This window comes from Bos grunniens, chromosome 23 (assembly GCF_055505025.1).
Source record: "Bos grunniens cultivar Pamir isolate PY7600 chromosome 23, Bosgru_T2T1.0, whole genome shotgun sequence".
In the NCBI taxonomy this organism is placed as follows: Eukaryota; Metazoa; Chordata; class Mammalia; order Artiodactyla; family Bovidae; genus Bos; species Bos grunniens.
In genome coordinates this window covers 54,103,743-54,107,757 of record NC_141187.1, presented here as the reverse complement: position 1 = coordinate 54,107,757, position 4,015 = coordinate 54,103,743, and the positions used below count along the sequence as shown (strand labels likewise).

General features: G+C 46.7%; 1 long non-coding RNA gene across 1 annotated transcript; it reads left to right on the top strand.

The window, feature by feature from the left end:
• The first annotated feature begins 281 nt into the window (after nt 1-281).
• On the top strand, nt 282-3,796 carry LOC147347890 (uncharacterized). Its single transcript, XR_015152921.1, has 2 exons — nt 282-462; nt 3,065-3,796. It is a non-coding gene; the product is annotated as an uncharacterized LOC147347890 (long non-coding RNA).
• The last annotated feature ends 219 nt before the right edge of the window (nt 3,797-4,015 follow it).

Sequence of the window (4,015 nt, the reverse complement as noted above, 5' to 3'; positions counted from 1 at the left end):
AAGGATGGTGTCCGTGTGGAGGCGCTGTGTTTCAGGGGTGTGAGACACGGATACATCTGTGTGAGGATCACAAAGCCGACAGACTGGTGGCCTCTGTGGCGAGGTCGACCAGATGGCCCGACAGGTTGTTGGGGATTTTTGTTACTATCTGTATTGTAATGTAGGTATTCAATGAGAAATCTTGAAATTAATTATAATGAAAATCACCATTATCATTGTTACTCAACAATAACGTAATTATTACCTTTGTTTGAAGTTAATTTAAGAAACACTGTTTCAAGTTTATCCACAGAGTATCCAATTGAAGACGACCAGAGAAGGATGTTGAAATGAAGAACTGTCTTAACACACTGAGAAGTTGGGGAACCTCTCCTTCCAGCCACGAGGCCCTGCCCTGCAGCAACCGACCTGGAAAACCAGACCCCAGCCCCTGCAGCAATGGGCTCCAGGATTCAGTGCGTGGTCAGTGACTGTCACCTTCCTTATTTTTCTTCCTTTCAATTTAGTACCAAATAGGGGAAGCCAAATCTCATCTAAGCAGTCACCTGGGACGGCCCTCTTCCTGCCAGCCTGCCTCCGGCTTCCCCACATTACACGCTCTGAGCAGGACACACTTTCCCTCTTTCCCACCAGAGTGCGTCCCCACTCCTGTGTGTGCCCTGAGTCTCAGCCTAGGCGAGTGGTGCTGGCTGACTCCTTGCTCTGGAGACAAATTCTGAAGAAACAGTGAAGGATCGGAAAAATATCCTGGAGTAGGAAACGGCCACCAACTCCAGTATTCTTGCCTGGAAAATTCCATGAACAGAGGAGCATGGCCTTCTGCAGGCCATGGGGTCACAACGAGTCAAACATGACTGAGCATGCACACACAGACACAGGCACCTTTGTTTATGTCTACAGAGCTTAGAGTGAGAACCACATAAAGCACTGAGGATAATATGTGGGTTTTGTTATTTTTGAAAAAAAAATCAAATTAATCATTTTAAGTTGAGATATATATCGTATACCCAAAAATTCTCCTTTGAGCACTATATTTTAGTGATTGCCTATTTATATAGTTGTGTAGCCATCATCACTATCTGATCCAGAATATTTTATATTTTATCTCCCTACAAAGACATCTAGTGTTCCTTAATCAGTCACTTTAAATTCCACATTCCTCACTCTTTCATCCTCATGGAATCACCTATTCTGTGTATTTCAAGCACATGGGTTTGTACAACTGTGGCCATTTAGGTCCAGTTTCTTACACAGTGTCATGTTTTTGAAGCTTATTCATATTTTATCATGTGATCCAATTTTTTGTTTGACTTCAGAATTTTCCTAAGTCTTTAACACACGCACACACACACACACACACACACACACAGACATGCTACAGTTTTTTTAATGTGGAAAATACACAGAGGTCCAATGTCACCATTAGAACCATTTTATGCAGACAGTTCCATGGCATAAAGTACTGCCTTCCTGTAGGCACTCAACCTGCCCACCAACCCAGAGAGGCCAGCAAGCACAGAGGACGCCAGCACAACTGTGCTGCCCATTGTCAGAACTCCCCACAGCACCCACCCAGGCCAAGACTCAACAATAGGTGCACCTCCCAATGGCCAAAGGAGAGCCCATCTGTGCCAGCGGAGGGGGTGGTGGACAAGGGTGAGAGAGATGAAAGGAGAGGCAAGCGGGAAAGTCCACAGCACCTGGTCTTTCCAGCTGGTCTTGCAACCAAGTACTAATCAGGCTCAACCTTGCTTTAGCTTCTGAGCTCAGAAATTACCAGGGGCCTTCATGGTGCTATGGCCCTAGATGATGGCAGCCCCAACCAGGCACCCCGATACTCTGTGCTGTGGGGCCCTGCCATGCCAGCCTCACCAGCCCCTGTCAGAGCCCTGGAGTGCCCAGCATCTGTGGGCAAACCGCTCCTGACACATCCTTCAGCCCTCTGGAGGCCCAGCCATCAGGCTGTGACTTGGAGTTCCCAGGAGATGGTTATCACTCAGGGTATGTGGCCAGTGGCAATAGGGCCTCTGGAAGTGAGTAGAGAAAAGCCCAGTGCTCTAATTCAATGCTGTCCTGGCACCAACTGAGTGTCTCTCACTGACATCTTCACTGCTTCATCCAGATATTCCACGTACCACTCGTGTTCCAGGTGGGGTTCTAGGGGCAGCCTTCACGGGGCTGCAGCCTTTCAGTGACCAATCCCAAGTGCCGATGCCTCCGCCTCTGCACCCTCACACAGGTAGTACCGCTGTCAATGCTTAGGGATAAAAACAGCAGATCTAAGACGCTGAAGACTTGTCCTAGGTCTTGCAAACAGCTCAGAACTGAGGTCTGGTGGCCTTAATGCTGTGACCTAAGACCACACCATCTGCCAGCAGACATGTCAATCTCCAGATAATCAGGATCAGATTGATTAAGTACAAAGAGGGACAAGTGTGTCATGTTGGGAGGAGGGAGGAGGAAACAACACCCCTCTGCCTTTGTCTCCCTCCTTCCAGCTGCCCAGGGGCCCAAGTCATCCCAATATTCTGTGTTCACATATTGTTCTCTTTTGACTTAGACAACATGGAGGGTCCCTGCCCCTCAAGCAGTAATTTTCTCAGTTTTGAGGGGTACAGTCATGAAATGTCTTCCAGTGTACAAATAGAGAAAAGATAAAACTCACCCAGACCACTGGAGTTCCATATGAGGTGAGGGTGATATAAGGTCCCTTGAACTTCTGTTCTGGAAAGAGGGAGGGAGGAGGAAGAAAAAGCTAATCTTCAGTGAATGTAACCTTCACATGGGCTCTGTTTAGTCATTTTATCTGTACAGTTTTTCAGTCATCATAACATTTACTCAAGGTCTTTTATCTTTCTGGCCCGATGTTCTCATGGAGCTCACAGGCTGAAGAGGTACTCAAAGCGAGAGAGTCAATCCCTAGGCAGGTTGATAAGAAGCCCAGGGGAAGCTGAGGAGAGAGGGGTCTGGAGTTCTCAAGGAGGAGGAAAGGACAAACATCTTTTTCCCTCTACATTCCTTAGTCTTAGTCACTTAAAACATTTGTTTTTCTTTCTTTCTTTAGGCCCAGAACTGATGATTACACAACTCAGTTTAAACTCTGTGAAAGTGAAGCTGCTCAGTCATGCCTGACTCTTTGCAACCCCATGGACTGTAGCCTACCAGGCTCCTCTGTCCATGGGATATTTCAGGCAAGAGTACTGGAGTGGGTTGCCATTTCCTTCTCCAGGGGATCTTCCCAAGCCAGGGATCCAGCCCGGGTCTCCCACATTGTAGGGAGATGCTTTGCCATCTGAGCCACTTAAACTCTGTACTAGGGATTATATAACAACAATGTATCCTGCTTGAGGACAGTTTCTCCTTCCTGAAAACCTTCTGATTAATCCTGATATCTTAGAATGTATATTATGGGAATGGGTCTGGTAGGATCTTTCTGTTAAATTCTAGTCCTGTTATCCTAAAATGTTAATTGTGGGAGTGGGTCTGGTAAAACTTTCACACACTTGAGACATTCTTTTGATTTATTGTAGTAACTAATTTAAAAAGTATATACCTCCCTTGCTAACACTAGCAAGGGGGGCACTCTCCACCCGCTTCTGCTGTCCATGTCAGAAGCTTTCTCTGACCTTTTTCCACTGTCATAAAACTCTGCTACACAAACGCTCTTGAGTGATCAATCCTGGTCCCTGGTCCTGAAGCTAAATCTTCTTCGGAGATCCTGTATCCGACATCGTTCACAGTAAGTTCGATTGAATCTATAACAATCTCTTAAAAGCCAAATATAATCTTAAAATAAGCTATGCCACTGCTAAGTCACTTCAGTCGTGTCCGACTCTGTGCGACCCCACAGATGGCAGCCCACCAGACTCCCCTGCCCCTGGGATTCTCCAGGCAAGAACACTGGAGTGGGTTGCCATTTGAAAAATGAAAGTGAAGTCTCTCAGTTGTGTCCGACTCTTAGCGACCCCATGGACCGCAGCCTACAAGGCTCCTCCATCCATGGGATTTTCCAGGC